The sequence below is a fragment of the Pinus tabuliformis genome, chromosome 3_2 (assembly GCF_031772625.1).
Source record: "Pinus tabuliformis cultivar Carrire ecotype Pingquan chromosome 3_2, CPIR1, whole genome shotgun sequence".
Lineage (NCBI taxonomy): Eukaryota > Viridiplantae > Streptophyta > Pinopsida > Pinales > Pinaceae > Pinus > Pinus tabuliformis.
The window spans coordinates 699,300,229-699,320,021 of NC_142302.1; the positions used below are offsets into that span (position 1 = coordinate 699,300,229).

At 39.2% G+C, this 19,793-nt stretch overlaps 1 pseudogene; it reads left to right on the forward strand.

The window, feature by feature from the left end:
- The window catches only part of LOC149182542 (3-oxoacyl-[acyl-carrier-protein] synthase II, chloroplastic-like), a 50,699-nt pseudogene extending 35,216 nt beyond the window's left edge, over positions 1-15,483 (forward strand).
- Positions 15,484-19,793: the final 4,310 nt, after the last annotated feature.

Consider the following 19,793-nt stretch of genomic DNA (forward strand, 5'->3'; position numbering starts at 1 on the left):
ACAGTGAACTCCGAGCACGCAGGCGGTAGGCGAATCGACATAGGCAGGAGAGGAACCAAACAGGCATGGACATCGAATGGCTAAAGCCATGAACAAAGATAGTCGAATGGAGATTGAGAGAGGAGGAATAGAGAGGAGTCTAAGTGACCAAGAGAGACAGTGAACAGTGAACCCTGAGAGGAGGACTGAACACAGAGAATAGTAAAGCCAACCAGAGGAGACAGAGGGCCGAGCTAACCACAGGTGGCGTCGAGCACCAGAGAGCTTGAAGATTCAAGCCTTCCCATAGAGGAATCTGTCCAAATTGAGCATCACAGTTGGCTCTTTCCACTGTAGACCGAGGGTCACAGAGCTGGTAGGAAGGAAAAGAGTCTGTGAACTTTGAGTGGCTTGGGGAATCCAAGAACCACCCTACCAAGAAAATTTTGCTTCAGGAGAACTCACATTGAGTCCCTGTATTATAATTTCTCTGTTGTAGGACACAATAAAACAATGCCACCACTGAAGCTGGAATGGAGATGCAGCCCTGGAGAATAGGGTGAACTACTTATTAAAAGTTGTTTGTGTCTTTGTGTTGCTTACTGTATCTCTCTGCTGTCTTTCCACTTATTTTCTGTGTATTGGCAATCTGATCGATCTGTTGTTTCAATAACACAGGATACACACACCATCACATGGGTCTGTAATACCTTTTTGTTAAATAAATCTTCAACTGAGGTCACTCATAGGGTGATTATCAAATCAAGTAGGACAGTCTTATTTTCAGCAAGGGCAACCTTTGGGCTCGCAAGGAAAACCCTTTCAGGGAAAACCTTTAGTCCAAACAGGTTCATCCTTTACTTATTCAGGATAACCTCCTTTATCTCAAGGACAACCTTTTGGTCAGTTAGGTGAGCCTTAGTTCCAACAAGGCAAACCTGCTGCTCAGTAAGGACAACCTTCTCGTCAGTTAGGTCAGCCCCAGTTCCAACAAGGCCAACCTGCTTTTCAGGAAGGACAACCTTCTAGTCAATTAGGTTAGCCACAGTTCCAACAAGGCCAACTTGCTGCTCAACAAGGACAACCTTTTGGTCAGGTCAATCCATCTATTAGTCAATCTGGTGTTCAAATGCAACTTGGACCTCAAGCTCAAGCTGGTCCCCAACCTCAACCCAGTCCCCAAGCTCAATTTGGATTCCAAGCTCAACCTGTTTATCAGATACAACCTAGGCCCCAGGCACAGTTTGGCTTCAGTTTCAGTTCGGTCCTCAAGTACCTCAGCAACCCCAAGGACAACCTCACGGTAATCCATATCAAAAATATCAACAACCTCAAGTTAATCCTTATTAGAATTTTCAGTAGCCATATGCTGCTCCTATTGGTCAAGCTGGTCATCAATGGTTTTCTGGAGGTCAAAATCTAGGTCGACAACCAGGGTATAGTTTCAATCCGCCACTATAACCCTTATGGACAAAATCCTCCGAGACAAGATCCATGGAGTAACCAAGGCCCTGGTTGGAACCCAACGTTGGTCCTTATCAAAGACCCATGTTGTCTTTCAATCCTCAGTTACCCTTTCTTGCGACTTTGGAACTGCCCATTCTGTCGAAGTTGACAAATGATCCTATACTTCATAATCCATATTGGCCACCTATTCCAACCAAGATCCCTGGTGACTGTCCTAAGTTTGAAGGAAAGTTCGGAGACAACCTCCAGGCACATGTCATGACTTATCACCTTTGGTGTTCATCCAATTCCTGACTTGATGATTCTATTTGTCTCCGTCTTTTCCAAAGGACTCTTACTAGTTCCACTGCAAAGTGGTACATTGAACTCACTCGTGGGACTTTCCAAGATTTTAATTCTCTTGCGATGGCATTCCTTACGAATTTTCAGTTATCGATTCACTATGAAACGGGAATGCATCTTCTTACCTCTCTGAATTAGGACATGGCTATTCACATCTCTGATCATATTCATGAATGGAGAAGGCATTGCCATTTGATCAAGTTTTGGATTCCTGATCAGCTGTTAACTGATTGGTTCACTACATCTTTTGTTGGTCCAATAGCCAGAGATATTGCTATGGGGGCATGCGTTACTGAAGAGCAAGCCATTTCACGTGCTCAATATCTTGATTTGGTATATTCCCAATCTAGCACGCTTTATGATATTTTTCCCAATGCTTCGCAACCTAGAACTTCTAAAGCTTTGCGACACCTTCTATCGATGGTGTTATTGGTTGCGTCGCTGAGTCTTCTCAAAAGTCTTCCATGACTCCTGTGAAGCAGAAATCCAATGTTCTTACTGAAACTGCTTCTCTATCTCCATCCAATCCTAGGAAAACCTCAAAAGTTAACATCATCCAGTCCACCATGGCAGAGAAAACCTCGAGGGGTAAGAAAAAAGGGAAAGGTAAAAATAAATCTGACACACTGAAGCAAGAACCTCCTAAGACTCCTACTGATGATGGTTCTAAATGCAAACATAAGTATCCTTGTCTTATCTGTGATGATGATCACTTCACTAAGGACTATCCTCAGTAGTCTGAAGTAATTCATTTGCTTAAGGGGACTTCAAGGATTCCTATTGGGCTTAAAGAAACTTTTCCTTCCCAGTAAACTCAAATGGTGGACTAGCCTTATCCTCTTCCTCATCTGGTTACTAGGTCTTTATGACTGGGACTATTCCTATTCACATATCTACTCGATCAAAAGATTATGCTCCTCCAGCCAGGAAAGAACCTAAAGTCCCTTCTAGTGTTCCCCCATCCAATTCTAGCCCTCTTCATATTGAAAGGCCTAGTAATGGGTCCGTCATTCGACTGCCTGTTAAAGGAGTTCTCCGGAAACCCTCCTATAATCCCAATGCTCATGCAGTGTAGCACTATAGTATTGTCGAAGATCTAGCCCAAGCTCCTTCAGCTATGTCCGCATTGGAGATTATCTAGATTTGTCCTCCCCAACGGAAGTCATTACTATCTACCATCGGCGGAATTGATCTGACTGATTTCGAGTTAATTACTTTTTATCTTGAAAATCATGTGCCACGTTTGCCTCACCAGATCGATTTTCTCATCCAGGTTGTTATTAACTCAAATATTATTCATCGTACTATTATCGATGAAGGAGCCTCGACTTACATCATGTCTATTTCTTATTGGAAAGCCATTGGTTCTCCATCTTTGAGTCAATCTTCGAATACCCTGGAGGCATTTGATGGAAGAGACTCTCGTCCGTTTGGTATTGTCCCGAGCTTTCCTATCACCATGGAAGGTGAGATAGTCAACGTCGAAGTAGAGGTTCTTGACGCCAATCTGACTTACAACCTTCTACTGGGTCGAAGTTAGATGTATTCTATGCATGCTGTTGCTTCTTCGATGTTCCGTGTTCTCTGTTTTCCACACTAGGGAAAAATTGTTATGGCCAATCAGTTGTCCTTCTTTGCTTCCTCTTCCTCGGAAGGCAATGTTCCATAGGTTGAGCATACCAGTATTCCTTATGAGAGTGTGGGTGTCAGGCTCTTTAAAGCTCCTGCCCTCATGGGTGTTTTTCTGCTCCCACCTCCTAATGTCACCTCCGTCAATATGATATCTGTTAACCCTGATCCTTGGGTGCTTCCTCCCCTCGATCAGGTACATTATTGGGGTGATATTATGCCGTTTAGCCCTGCTAAGCTTAACTATGTTGAAATCGTCTCGGCTTCAGCTTCTTATTCTGAATCTACTCCTTCGAGTAGATCTCTTGACACGTATGTGCAATCCCCTTGGATTGGAGATGTCACTTTCCTAATCCTTTGCAAGAGACATTTCTTTATGATGAGGCTATTCTTGGAACTTTTCCTTTTAAGGATCCTCCTTGGGATGATAGTCATCATAATTCCTCATTTCTTCCTAGCTTTTGGGTGATGACTGCCTATCTCGACAATTTTGCTTCCCATGTTCCTTCTTAATTACTTCAGACGCACATCTTAACTCATGAGGTATTTTCTGAAGGGAATATTGGAAATATCATGCAAACCATGCATATCGACATCTCTGTTAAATCGGGGGTTGTCAAAAATATTCATATTGGTATAACTTGTTCTCCCGAGGAGATCAAGATTTACACTAGTCTCATTCAAGAGTTTTGCGACGTGTTCGCCTGGTCGTATGAAGAAATGCCTGGTATAGATCCAAGTATTTTGGTGCATGAGATACCTAAGTATCTTGTTGCAAAACCAATTCGTCAACGTTTACGTCCCGTGCACCCAAGAAAGGAAACTACCATTAAGGGAGAGGTTGAAAAACTTCTCAAGGCTGGGTTCATTTATCCTATTCCACTGATAGATTGGGTCTCTAACATCATCCCTGTGACTAAAAAGCAAGGCATTATTAGAGTTTGTGTTGATTATCATGATATCAATCACGCAAGTCCAAAAGATAACTACTCCACTCCATTTATTAACCAGATTATTGATGACTATGCTGGGAGTGAGCTATTCTCTTTTATGGACAGGTTCTCTGGCTATAACCAGATTAATATTTTACCTGCTGCTCAACACAAGACTTCTTTTATCTGTCTGTGGGGTACTTTTGCTTATAAAAAGCTCCCTTTTGGTCTGAAGACTGCTGGTGTGACTTTCCAAAGAGCAATGATCTATGATTTTCATGATACTAGACACATTTTTCAACCTTATCCGAATGGTCTTCCTGCTCATTCAGCTAAACACTCGGACCACCCAGACCACCTCCATTAGATTTTTCTTCACTGTAGATATTATAACATTCGTCTTAATCCACACAAATGTGTCTTCTGCATTGAGTCTGGTAGACTCCTTGGGTTTATCGTTTCTAAGGAGGGTATTCATCTCGATCCACTCAAGGTCGAAGCTATTTTGAATCTCCCACCTCCTGCTACTTTACACCATTGCAGAGTTTGCAAGCGAAGGCTAATTTGTTGCGTTGTTTCATTCCTAACTACGCCGAGGTCACTAAAGGTTATATGCATCTACTTAAGCATGACATTCCATTCATTTAGGATGAAATTGCCCAAAAATCATTTGAGAAACTCAAGAACCTTCTTATTCCCACTTCGCTGATGCGTCAACCTAACTATCACCATGATTACTCACTTTACCTAGCTACCGCTGATAGTACCATTAGCATCGTTCTGGTATAGGACGATGATGATGGTTTCGAGCATGTCATATATTATCTTAGCTGCAACCTTATTGACACTAAGACACTCTATGCTTATGTCGAGAAGTTGGCCTTGGAAGCCGTTCAAGCTGTTCAACATTTTCGTCATTACATTTTATTGTGTACCACAACCTTGATTTCTGATTGCAACCCGATGACATATATTCTGTCACATCAATTGCTAGAGGGAAAATAGTCCATGTGGATTGTTATCCTCCATGAGTTTGATTTGGATTTCACTAAGGCGAAATCTAAGAGGTCACTAGTTTTTGCTCAGTTGATTTGCTCCTTACCATCTGCTTCTGATCCCTCTCGGATAGAGGACTGCATTCCAGACGATATGCTTTTCTTGATTAGTACCATCGATCCCTGGTATGGTGACATCATTTTTTACCTCCAGATGTCTTCATTTCATGCTGACTTGTCTAAGGATGCTCGGTGACGCATTCGCCATCATTCTCAGCCATATCGTATTATTGGAGACATATTATACCTCTTCGGAGTTGATTCTATTCTCTGCCATTGTTTAACCTTCGAGGAAGCTGAGAAAGTCTAAAATGACTGTCACTCTGGTGCCTGTGGCAGTCATATGTCTGGTTATTTCAATGCTCAAAAAATTCTTCGTGCTGGTTATTTTTGGCCATCCATTTTCAAGGATTTCATTCTTGCCATCCATTCATGTCATGTGTAACAAAACTACCAGCACAAAATGCACGCGTCACCTTCTCTCTTATATCATGTCATTACCATTGGCCCTTTTGCAAAGTGGGGCATTGATTTTATGACCTGTAACCCTCGCTCGGCCAGGGGGCATGGGTATATCATCATTGTTGTTGATTACTTTACGAAATGGGCCGAAGCAATGCCTACATTGACAAATGATGGTAAGACAACTACTCAATTTTTATTCAATCACGTGATTGCCAGGTTTGGATTCCCTCAGGCCATCGTTATAGATCATGGCTCTAATTTTTGCAGTTACATGATGGCCGAGTTGACATCTAAGTTGGGCTTGCATCACGATAGTTCGACGCCATATTACCCCCAGTCCAATGGCCAAGTCGAAGCAGTAAACAAAGTGTTGGTTACCATGCTTTGGCGTAGCATTGGAATGCATAAGTCTAATTAGCATTTGATGTTGTTTTCAGCTCTATGGGCCTACCGAACCTTGGTTAAGGATGCTACCGTATTTACACCATTTCAGCTTGCTTATGGTCTAGAAGCTACCCTTCTGACTGAATGTGAAATTCCTTCTCTTAAATTAGCTATCGAATTACTGTCGAATACCACTCAGGTGGAGGAGCATCTTCTTTACTTAGAATGACTTGATGAGACTCGTTGACTTGTTTCATTGGTCATTGAAGCACAGAAGAAGCGAGTCAAAGCTCACTTTGATCAGACGGTCAACCCACATTCCTTCATTGAAGGGGATTTAGTCTTGTTGTATGATCAAGCTCATGAGAAGTTGGGGGTAGGAAAATTCGAACCCATGTGGCAAGGTCCCTACATTGTAAAATGTGTTTTTCAAAAAGGTGCCTATGTGTTGATTGATTATGAAGGAAATCCTTTAGATAAGCCCCGAAATGAGATTTATCTCAAGAAGTATTATGCATGAGTCTTTCGTGCATTACTGTGTACATAAGTGTGTGTTCCTTTTTGTACATGTTTGGCCTGGTGTGTAAGCATTTTTTGCTTACTGTGTCCTTTTGATTCTTATGCAAATGTTTGTCGCACCTTATATCGGTTTCCCTGATCGTGCCTGTCACAGTACTCAGAATCTTTCCTCCGCAGCGTGGGTTATCTATGATCCTCACGGTGAGTGGGTAGATCTTCAACGTGTTTATATAGGATGCACTACAAACAATTTTGTTGAATATAGTGCAGTTATTGAGCTATTGACTGAGGATGTTTCCATCAACATTCATGCCTTGATCGTAAATCTAAATTCACAACTTGTTGTTCTTCAGCTCAACAGGCATTATTCCGTTAGAAACCCTTAGATTTTAAGGTTGTATTTATGTGTTCATTTACTGGAAAGGAATTTTGATTACATTACATATCAACATATTCCTAGAAGACTAAATACATTAACAGACACATTGGCAAATCATGTGTTAGACAAACATTTACGGAATTTGTAAAGGCAAACATTGAGACATAATAAGTTGATACAGAAAAACATAGGTATGTATATATATCATGTTTTGCACATCGTAGTGCTAAAAAAATATGTGTTTAGGTTACATCATGAGACAACATGTCTCTCAAAATTGTAGAAAATAAACCTAGGAGTCTAATTTGTGTGATGCTCTCTGTAGCACACCACTAGTTAGACAACACGTCTAAGCAATCAGTCGATCCTATTCGACACCCCTGATGTGTGTCGTTAGTACTGTTGGGGGACATCCTTGAATCCCTCATAATCTAGGATCCCCTCTATCAAGCCCTCCAGGTCACGGGAAATATTATCCTCCACGTCTCCGCCAAGAGGGGGCATCTCGAACTCCCTCTCGAATCTCCGAGCAATGGGAGACATGCCTATAGGTCTTTTAGGTCCCACATCTGCAAGATTGAAACATAATGATCTGGACATATATAAATGACAAAAATTTACAAAACTCTTTAAAAATAAAAAATAAGTTTGTTACCTCTATCATCCCAGTGTTCCCCAAGAGGGAGTATTAGGTCTGGATCACCTCTGAAGTTAGTCCCGGCATATGGCCAGTCCTCTACCACAATGAGTTGGCGATTTAGCCACTCGAAGAACTCTGGCCTCCACGACATGTGTTGACCGCCGCCTCCTCGAGGCATCAACATAGCCCAGCAAGTGATCCATGGCTCCCATGGTGGTGGCCTAGCCACAACCACTTCCTACCTCTGAAAGATAGGAAGTAATTCTAGGATGAACGGTATGAGGATAGAACCACAACCAAATTGTTTGGTATCACCGCATCAGCATTTTGTCAATTGCCTTTTGAGGTTGTCTGATACCGCCTCTGCCCAGTTGAATACAGTGGGGTTTAAGTAGTCTGCTGCCAGTCGGAGTTGGGTCTTGGTGGCCTCATGCGGGGCCTGCGAACCAGCTGCTCTGGTGATGGTGGATAGGAGGACTCGTAGTGACAGGTCAGCCACTGTTGCGATCTTCAGCTTGCCTCCTTTGTCTGATTTCTGAGCCTCAGGACACATTCTTCCGATGAGCATGTCCATCGTCTCTCCTGTGATCTGAGTCCCTGTCATTCAAGGTCTTTCTCCCCTCCGTGATAACCCTGTCAAGAAATAGATATCAGTGGCATCGATTTCTAATTCCTGTCCCCGAATGTTGAATCTCCCTTCATTTGGATCCCATGCTCCAACAAGGTACTAGAGTAGATCGGGTTGTGCTCTTAGGCACAACACCATGAAGAACTTTAGGAGCCCGCAATTCCTGAGCACATCCAAACAATTTGGATCCCCCAAGGCTAACTCATCATCGTTGCTATGTTCTCGCTCTTTCCATTCGATCACCATGATTTTCTCCCTGCAAACACACAAACATTTAATTGTAAATGCCATAATTGTGCTGAAAACCCCATGAAATTGCTTAAAATATGGAAGATTTTTGTTCTTGGCGCTCGTCGCACTTGTTTTTCAAATAGGTGCGATGAGCCTGAATCCGCGATTCAGAAAATTTGGGCTCTTTGTGACCATTTGGTGTACAGTCATGACGAGCCTATTTTTCCACTGCTGGAAACTCCGGCTCTTCACAGTCCCAAGCTGGGAACCTACAACGACCGCCGCGGACATTTCCATTCAAAAATTCTCCTAAATTATGACTAAAATTGTCAAAAACAAGATCTATTGCCTCTAAAACGTAGGATAAAAGGTATGGTGCCTACCTAGAACAAGCAGATTTGCGAGTAAGCTTTTGAAACTCCTGCAATCTATCGCCGAAATCGCAACTGCACAAGGGTAAATTTTTCCACTCCAACGTAAAAGTAAAAAAGTGAATTGCTTTTTACCAATTAACCCTTTTATAAGCTCTTTTTCGCTAATTAGGGTTTTAGGTTAGGGTTTTAGGTCTATTTTTGAATATTTTATGCGTATTAATGTCAAAAACATATCTTACACTTGCTTTTTGCGTAGCTATAGGTTCCAAATACTCTGGTGATGATGATTTATATGTTTTATTTTATGCCTTTTCAGACTCGATAAAAACATGAAAAGGTCACTTCTTTTACTCTTGAAACATGAAAAGATTACCAAGCTCTTGTCAATTTGAACTCGTTAAAGGCTGTGAAGCGTCATCTACCCAATATAAGTTTACCCCTTTTACGGACTGAGATCGATTACTTACAGAAAAGGTATACATTGATCTATCATGGTCAATAGGTTCCCTTGGGTATTGTTTTGTACCTTTTCAGATTCGAGGGACAAATTTACGAAAAGGGACCTCCAGAGTTTTCTTTTTAGTGTCTTTTTCAAACTCTCTAAACATGAAAAAAACTCTATGTCGGACTCATTAAACCCTGACAACATTGGACTTGTCATCGTGACGAGATTGAGCTTCTCCTTCCTAGGGCTCGTTAAAATTTACTAAGTTGGATTTGTCCAAAGGACAAACTTATATTACAAGCATATGCTATCCCCTTCAAACTTGTGTTTCAAAAATAATTGGGGTACTTGCCAGAAGTGGTGAGGGGAAATTTGGAAGTATTTTGTTGGTTGTATTAATTGTTACAGTAGCTTGTCGCTCTCAAACATTGACACTCTTTTTGCTTCATGTCGAGTTGGGATATCCTCACTTTATTGTTGGCCTTTCGAGTTTTGGGTTATCATTTGCCTAATTCCATCTTATCCTTGCTGCATCATCATGATCTTTGATCCCTTGGTACCAAAATGCTACCAAACATGGGAGTCATGTCACCAATATGTTCAAGAGATTAATCATTCTGCAGTTTGTATTCTTACATGCCTTCCTCAGATTCTCTATCTCATCCACATTCATCTTGTTCCTTTGTCTCGCGTCGCTGATGTACGAAACATTATGGCCTTCCTTTGACCAATCACTTCCTGTTGACTTTAGCTCATTATCCAGGAAGTTGATCTAGAGACTCCTTTTTGGTACCTTAGATCTTGCATGCCTTAATGGCAAGTTCTTCGCATTGGATGACAGGCTTTCATTATTGGCCTTCAATCGGATGATTTCTTGGGTGTTCGACTTCAGCTCATTCTTCACACTTCATGGATTGTACTAGCAGTACCTCGAGAACCATTAACATCACTAATGGTCTCTCTCACACTTGTTAATGGTTTACACCATTGACCAGTAATCAAGTGATTTTCTAGTATGCGTGACTTCAGCACATTTATTTGCATCTTAGAATTTGTACCATGATCGGGTTGGGATTCAAGACCCTGGGCTCAGATTACACAAGTCCAGGTTGCACGGATTGGTTCGTGATTGTATATATGACTCTTTTGATTGGATGGCTATGACTATACCTGACTCTTTTATATGGTCCTTTTGATTGGATGGTTTCATCCATACCACAGACCTTTTATGTTTATCTTCTGGATGGCTACGCCCATGCCTTATGCACATGTGTTTAATTTCACTATGTACTCATGTATTAGAGATATCAGTTGTACTTGTGTTTGCAGGTTCTCCACGATGGTGTTCTGTTTCAGTTATGGATTCATAAATAATTTCACCCCTCCCACTCTCTCGGCCTTCATGCTTTAGGGGGCATATGTTACACAATAATTTGTCACCGACCCTGCAATCCCTGATCCTGAACACTATCAGTCTGTGTTATTGACATCTACCTTGTGTCATGTTGCAAATTATGTGCCAATGTCGTCCTTGTCATCTCAGGAAGAATACCTTAGTTCATTACTCCTGGAGCAGACCCTTTTTTACCTATGCTTTTGGGTCATCACGAGTCAGCAATTGTTCCGCTCGTGAAGATGGCCACGATTGAACTCGCCTTAGCAAAGTTGTCACTTTGTCTCTATGTTGCACTCATGATGAGCTACTTTTGGCAAGTTTTTTAAACAAATCGTCGAAGCTTCGAAGTGTAACAACTTCATGGGCAGTCTTAGGGTTGGTTGTTGGATCAGATGAGCTCGCCTCTCTCATTTGTGATGGTTGTTCCACCTTTTGTGCAACCTCTCAAAGGGATAAGATCTTTCTCCCATCCCTAATGGAAGGTCCTCCTCCTATAAATACCTCCTCCATGGCTGAGATCAGCTAGCTTCAGAGTTCAAGTGTTCAATAGTAAAAGTACAGAGTTTTGCTATAGTGTGAAAGTAGCCTCTTATGTAACTTAGCCTGGGATAGTTTTGAGTGGAGTTGGCTTGATTGTAAGAGTGTTCTAGCATCAACCTTTTAGGTAGGAGAGAGATTTATTCGTCCTTTTGGGAGACAGTTCATGAGTAAATACTTACAGAGACATGCTCACAGGACCCTTCAAGGAGACATACGACGTCAAGGCTTGGTTGTAAGTTTTACCTCAGTTTATATTAATACAAATCAATGGCTTATTTCCTATATCTTATGTCGAATTGCATAATGATAGCTTGAAGCTCCTTGACTCTTTAAGTAGATTGTTTTTGTCGTATTCTATTATTTTCATGGTTGTTCTTTGTATGTTGTTTTTAGGTACAAGTCATTAGAAGAACGAGAGCTGGAGTAACACAACAGGGACTTCATCAAACGAAAATTTGAAGGTAAGCCTTCATGACATCAACTATTTAAGGAAATTTGCTTTGGTATTGTCTTTGCTGTGACTAGACTCACTCTAGGGCTAAAGGGGTTGCCTATGTCCACAAAGGGAACTTGCCTGCATCACACTTAGTTTTTTTAAGTTTGTTCTCCTTTTACTTTGTTGCCCATGTGTTCACCGTTTAACAAGCATTTTAACTCAACTTGAATTCTACAAAAGCAATGATTCAGCACTTGCTCAAGGAATTTGGTGATGTAGAAGTTGTAGCAACTGTCCAGGTAAATGAGCTTGCCTTCAGCCATTTATATTTGGTGCAATAAATTCAAGGATAAGATAGTCATGTCTGGTTAAAAATTTTCAATGCAACATTTAATTTAATGGGTATAATATTCAAAGTCAAGTGGAAATACAACCAATAACCACTCCAAGGCAATTCTTCTTGCATCAAGGGATACTTGTTCTCCATGGAAAATCAATGCCAATAGACTACAGGCCATCATGCGCATAGTATACCTCATACTATCTCGTAGAGACTGCTATGTTTGCATCCATCACTTATAATCTGTAGTGGCATTATTGTTCATTGTTAGCGCATAAAATTGGTTGTTGGATGGATTCGTGGGCCTGAATCCTCATTTTGATATGCATGTATGAATTTAATATGAGGAAAACAAAAGATATCTTCTATCAAACAAAGAGGTGAATTTATAATCTTTTCCTAAAGAGATTCTATGTGAGACAATGTTTGTCATTATTAAGAGCTTTTTCTCTTGTTTTTTTTTGCAGAAGGTTGGTTGGGTTGAGGGACATGTGTATGATTACCATGATCTCCTTTGCTTTAAATTTTTTATTTTATGTTTCTTTTTGGAAGGTAAATTTCTTTTGCAACCTTTTATAGAAAACTGAAACATGAGTCAACGGATCCTATCTCAAGTGGTTTGGTGTTAAATTTGTTTACCTAACTGCATGGGACATGTTGTAACTTGCATGTTTGTGATATTTATGAATAGTTGTACCTATTGTAATAGTGGCAGCTCATATTTTGAAGTTTACTGATTCCCCAGAGAGTCTCATTACTGTTAAGAAAAATAAAAATAAAACCAAAATACGAAAATCATTTATTATATTAGAATGTTGTATCTATTGCTAAGAACATTATACAAAAAGATAGATTATGAGTTTCAGAGCCCAAAACTAAACAACTCTCTGATATTACATGACAAAACTTGTAACAGAGTACAAAATAGACATTGCAGATTTTCCTGCAAGTGGTCTTTTTGACAAAAACATCTAAGATCCTCATGATTCTAAAAACAATTATGGTTAGCAAAAGACATGAAGACTATTTCGCTTCTTCCTAACCAACATCTGCAAGAGGAGAATGCTTTGCTGCTTGATATCTATTAGTTCTTTTAGCTGGTGAACCATCTCTTCTACATTGAAGTCAGCTCAAGCATAATTAACTGAGACTTTGTTGTTTGATGTTGAGGAGAGGGAGTCCTTTCAAAGATGAGTGCCAAATTCTGCAACATACTATATTAGACTTCCAAATTGTCAAGCCTTTGTTTTTGTTGAATTAGAAAATTCACTATAGATGCATGTTGAGAGACAAAGAGAACAATGAAGTCATGTTAGATTGAATATATTCCTTATGTCTCCTTCGAGTCTTTTTATATTCCACTGCCTCTTTATTTTCCATATCTGTGCTCAAGGCCCTAAATTCTCGCATCCAAACCATGATGAAAAATACAATTTCAGAATGAGAGACATGGTTCAAGAGAAATAAGAATAAGGCTGCAGACAGCTTGTGCATCCTAAACATAGGAAAAAAAACTAGGACAAGAGACCCTTCACCATGAAATCCTCAAGAAATGCCCTGCAACAAGTAGTGTAGATGGAACACACACAAGAAAGGGAAAGCTCGGGAGAAAGAGAGTTGAGAGACCACTCTCTTCCAAATCCATTACAAACTAAATTCACTAGAACCAGAGAACCAAACCCAAAATGTTGAAGCCAAAACGATCACCTTTACTACAATCCTTTGCAATATTCTTGAACTTTAAATAAAATAACCAGGGTCCTAGACAAATTACAATGAAATTAGTTACAAGGGGACCTGATGCTTGAAGGTCCCAACCTTATGTGTTTCCAATTCCTTTTCTTCCATATACCATTATCCCACAACCAAAAAATTTTCATTCTAAATCATTCAGTAAATAAGGTTCTTGTTAAGTCTTTCATGTGCGAGAGTTTCTCATCTAAATCTAATGGAGTTGGTATGTTTGATACTTAATCACGAGGGTAGTAAATGTAGATTGATGTGTGAATTTAATCCAATACCTTAGTAGGTGTTGCATGGTGAGTGCACCCAAGTTTTTCCAAGCCCACCTTTGGTTAGTTCAGTGGCCTCCTTGACCTAAAGATCAACCTCTACATTGAGATCTTGCTTCACATGGTAGAATAAAATTTTTCTTAATTTTCTTGCCTCCATTTTAGTTCAAGCTTTCAAGCTATGATTACAACAATCTCTCTATCCACTAATGACATTTTCCGAAGCATTTCTCTAATGATCACTAAGGAATCACCTGAGGTAATCAATGATATTACCTTAGCTTCCTTTGCTAAATGGAGAACCCTAAAAAAGGCATAGGTTTCTGCTAGATTGTTTGTTGTTACCCCAATGCACCAAGCATATGATGCTACTTTTTCCCTCTGGGATTATAGAGTATCCCCTTGCACCTGCCACCCCTTTTATTTTTAATGGAAATGGGGTGTGATTTGAACAACTTATGTGATCACGGGTCATGACTTGTGTGACTATTGTGCTGAACTATGATAATCATGTTGGAATGTTTGAAGTCTACTACAATAGAATATAAGTTTGTAGGATGCATGTAGCTATTGCAAGTACAAATTATTTTGCTATATGATACTTGGGTGGAAAGGAGAACTCTTGAAAGTTGGCCTTTTGAATTTACAGGTTGTTCATCTAAAATGTATAAGTCATTCTAGTAAAATGTTGGAACAGATGTCAAAGAAACTCCTATCTATTTCTCATAAATATAAAAAATAAGTTACTTCTTCATTCCATTTGATTTTCCAAATTCAAATGGTATTTTGTATCCATGATTGTTACATAAATTGCATAAGTGTAAACTTGAAACCATTTATTTCTGAGTTCCAATATATTGGTCAACTTTACACCTAGTTTGTTCTTGACGGCATGATTAACATATGCTTGTATGTTTGTGTATGATAATTATTCTACCAAACTAGATTTTGCAGACCATTTGCATAGGATGGGTTCATCCTACTATCAACCTAGAAAATCCATAAACAGATGTGGTAAGTAGACTCGAATTTTCTTTGTTTTGTTGTATGTTGAATTTTAACATATAGAAAATACTTAAGCATAAAAAAATTCAAAGTTCTCTTTAGTTTTTTGTTCTTCATATCATGGACATGTTTGTACAACTTGACTGATTCTAAAAAATTGTTTGCCAGGATATGAAATTCATTGTTGGACCAAAAAAGGAGAGATTAGACATTAAAGTTGCTTTATCCAATTCTTTTGGATTTGGAGGTCACAATTCCTCTCTAGTTGTTTCTCCTTATGAATAATGTAATGAAAACTAACATTTTCCTTGATAATTTTATCATATTATATGCTCAAGGATGGAATTGGTTTGGCCTTCAGCTTGGATTGTACTGAAATGTCCAATGGGATATCTATTGAATCATTACTGCTATTTCATGATGAATCCATTTTTTGCATTTACAAGGCATTTGTATATCCATTTGAAGAATTTCACACTTAAAACTATTGCGTATATGTCAAATCACATGAGAAAAAAAATACAAGAAAAGAAATTAAAATGAATTCGCTTAAAGATAACAAAATGTAGATACTCCTTGTGTTCTCAAGGGAAATACAAAATTAGTGGTGGTTAGATGTTGGTAGATCACTTCTCTCAACAACAGTATACTTGCAAATGCTTTTCCCCTTAGCTTTGTTTCCTGGACATAAAATATATAATATTAGTATTATTTTAGAACACAAATTGACTGACCAATATGAAATTCCCACAAGATGATAAATCAAGTTACATTCACTGAGAATGCAATGTCTCATCACTTTGAATACGGTGACTGAAGTTGTGCTTGAAGAAAAAAATTTCCAAACATTACTTCATATTAAAAAGTGAAACATTATCGGCAAAAAAGAAGAGTGATTGTACTCTTGGTTGAATGATTTGATTTCAAAGGCAACAATTGTGCTAGCACAAAGCATCATGATAATAATTATGACAACAACTCTAGTGATAACAGGTAATGATAATATTACCCAGATAAACCAATGGTTGGAACGATCACCACACATTTTCTAACTACATAAAATGAATTGTGTGACCTTGAAATTTCCAAGCAAGTTAGTTTTTTATGTGGCTTTATTTAGAGTTTGATTGATATTTTAGATCAAAAACAAGTTGGAAACAAATTTTGAGTCTAATGTACTTTATAACTAAACATTGTTTCATGGTACAATTATGTCAACACTTCAAATGCATTTCATTTGGAGTGGACAGAGGGCCTCTGATCAGTCTTAGCATTTGCATGGAATTGATTGGATATACATTCAAGAAAACATTTTCATCAATGTGCATGCATATGATGGCCATTTTAAGATCTTTGTGAACTCCTATGCAAAATAAAATAAAAAATGTATCTCATTGAGAAGATATGCATTCTCACATTCTCAGTAGTGATTTGTAGAGTGTGAAGTTACCAATAGAGAAATTACAAGATCATGTGACAAAGTTTAACTTTTAAGCTGTGTGGAAAGGTCTTGTGAGACCTATGAGGGAATTTTTTGTGGAAATTCTTGTTGTGAAGTTAATAATATTATAAATGAACAAAACAAGTGGAAACAAGGAGGCATTGCCTCATAAGCTGTAAGAAATTGTAGCTATACTATGGAAATAAAACCAAATGTACAGAGGAAAAGTATCTTTTTCACATAGCAATAAATACAACTAGAGGTGTTAGTTTAGCTATTAAACTTTATTCCTTTTCATTTCTAAAATGAAGCACATGATCTCTAGTGTATGGAAGGATATTTAATTGCAAATGTCCTAGAATGACTTCAATTCCGTTTAGCCTTAGATATGGTTGTTGTCTCTGCAACATACTGTATTAGACTTCCAAATTGTCAAGCCTTTGTTTTTGTTGAATCAGAAAATTCACTATAGATGCATGTTGAGAGACAAAGAGCACAATGAAGTCATGTTAGATTGAATATATTCCTTATGTCTCCTTAGAGTCTTTTTTTATTCCACTGCCTCTTTATTTTCCATATCTGTGCTCAAGGCCCCAAATTCTGCCAACCAAACCATGATGAAAAATACAATTTCAGAATGAGAGACATGGTTCAAGAGAAATAAGAATAAGGCTAGAGACAGCTTGTGCATCCTCAACATAGGACAAAAAACTAGGACAAGAGACCCTTCACCATGAAATCCTCAAGAAATGCCCTGCAACAAGTAGTCTAGATGGAACACACAGAAAAAAGGGAAAGCCTAAGAGAAAGAGAGTTGAGAGACCACTCTCTTCCAAATCCATTACAAACTAAATTCACTAGAACCAGAGAACCAAACCCAAAATGTTGAAGCCAAAATGATCACCTTTACTACAATCCTTTGCAATATTATTGAAATTTAAATAAAATAACCAGGGTCCTAGACAAATTACAAAGAAATTAGTTACGAGGGGACCTGATGCTTGAAGGTCCCAACCTTATGTGTTTCCAATTCCTTTTCTTCCATATGCCATTATCCCACAACCGACAAATTTTCATTCTAAATCATTCAGTAAATAAGGTTCTTGTTAAGTCTTTCATGTGAGAGAGTCTCTCATCTGAATCTAATGGAGTTGGTATGTTTGATACTAAATCACGAGGGTAGTAAATGTAGATTGATGTGTGAATTTAATCCAATACCTTAGTAGGTGTTGCATGGTGAGTGCACCCAAGTTTTTTCAAGCCCACCTTTGGTTAGTTCAGTGGCCTCCTTGACCTAAAGATCAACCTCTACATTGAGATCTTGCTTCACATGGTAGAATGAAATTTTTCTTAATTTTCTTGCCTCCTTTTTAGTTCAAGCTTTCAAGCTATGATTACAAAAATCTCTCTATCCACTAATGACATTTTCCAAAGCATTTCTCTAATGATCACTAAGGAATCACCTGAGGTAATCAATGATATTACCTTAGCTTCCTTTGCTAAATGGAGAACCCTAAAAAAGGCATATGTTGCTGCCAGATTGTTTGGTGCTACCTGAATGCACCAAGCATATGATGCTACTTTTTCCCTCTAGGATTATAGAGTATCTGTTATAGACAATTTTGTGCCTTACAGCAACAAGCATGAATTGTCAATAATCCAAGGGATCCAAAGTTCCCTAAACATGATGTTCCTACCCCTAGAGGAACAAGGTCAGCAAACCAACAGCTCCAGATCAGTTCTCCACCTGAAAACACTCAAAAACAAGCAATCCTGAAATCAAAGCAGGTGCTCCACTAGGTTTCTGCGTTGAAACTCAGTTGCTCCATGGTGTACCTGCGTTGCAAAGCAAGTGGGACAAAGGCCACCTGCGCTGAGCGAGATGGGACAAGTGGCACAATGAGTCATTGCTCTGGAATCTTCCAAAAATGACACTTGGATCAGGTATTTCGCCTTGTGATGAGTCAGAGGCTCTGTTTCTCCAAGTGGAAGCAAGGTTCTCTAAGTGGACTCAAGAACTGAAGATCAACTAAAGATTAACTGAAGAGAGAGAGGACACAAGGCAGCTACACATCAGTTGCAAGCTGACTCATCCTTTCTCAATTCATCTATATATTGAGCTCTCTCCTATGAGCTCAGGAGGCTGGAATTTGGAGCAAAGTAATGATATGCTGTTGGTTTCACTATAGAGCTATTGGGTGATTGTTTGAGAGAGGTGAAGAGGAGAAATTCTTTCTGCTGGGAGGTGTTGCTGGATTGGAGCCTTCAATGGTTGTAATACTCTCAGAACCTTTACTTCTTCATTAATAAAAGCTACTGAGGTTCTTCTATGTGCTCTTGTTTCAATAATATATTGTGATAATTGCATGTTTGGTTTACACTAATCCTTGAACCAGTTATGATTGCATGCTTCTTGTAGTTTCCTTCTTTGTTATTTTGCAGGATCTCATTGTAGCTGGGCCAACAAAAGAGCAAGGAGCTGGGAGCAAGCAGCCAAAGAGAAGAGTTTGGATTTGACATTAAGCGCAAGGCAACGATTAGTGCATTTCTCCATTCTCTTTTGCTTTCATAAAGAAGTAAACCTTAAGTAGTTTATTTTATAGTTGTTGCTAAGGTACTATCACCCTTAGAGTGGGATAGGGTCATCCGAGTCGGATACTTTTCCCTACAACAAACTGGCGACTCTGCTGGGGATCATATCCGTTTGATTGTGTTTGTAGTATTTTGCTATTCATTTCCTGAACAAAAGAGTACCAAATCGAAAAGCTTTTGACTATATCAAAAGCGAAGTAGAGGGCAGCTACTCTAGCTCATTTCTGAGCAAGTTCATGATTTGAAGAGCTGATCTACAAGGATCCTTGTAAGCTCTTAGTGATAGCTTTTCACCTTCCTAATCATCCCTTTGAGTGTGCTTGACTGATTGTTTCTGATTTGAGCAAAAACTGTGCATTTTTGAGAAAATTATGACCCGGAAACTGTGAAAACGCAAGTTTCGTTTTCCAAAGCAGGTAGTACACAGGCTACCTGCTTTGCAACGCAGGTCCCGAAGGGGCTACCTGCGCTGAGAGCCAGACTGGCTGTGCAGCACCTGCGTTGGCCCAATTTTGCCTAGTGCATTTGGGGTTTCCTCACTTTCTCCTGCCTGTTTTCACTT